This window comes from Saprolegnia parasitica, assembly GCF_000151545.1.
Source record: "Saprolegnia parasitica CBS 223.65 unplaced genomic scaffold supercont2.120, whole genome shotgun sequence".
Lineage (NCBI taxonomy): Eukaryota > Oomycota > Saprolegniomycetes > Saprolegniales > Saprolegniaceae > Saprolegnia > Saprolegnia parasitica.
Window position 1 is genome coordinate 92,856 of NW_012156514.1, and position 276 is coordinate 93,131.

The following is a 276-nucleotide window of genomic DNA, read 5'->3' on the forward strand; positions in this document are numbered from 1 at the left end:
AGCGGGCTCTGCGACTATACCAAAGGCCACTGTGTGTGCGCGACGGGCTTTACAAGCAGCGACGGCTACGGCCACGCGGGGACGCGCGGCGACTGCGGCTACATGGAGCCCCGTGTACCTCAACTCGGCCGGCGAGTACGCCAACGCCAACTGGATGAACTAAACTCACGTTAAACTGTTGTATGGATATGCTTGTATATATATATACGTGTGTTGGTCGATTAGAGCTCGGTCTTCTCCGGATGGCAGCGCAGGTCGGCGAGCTCGTCGGCCGTA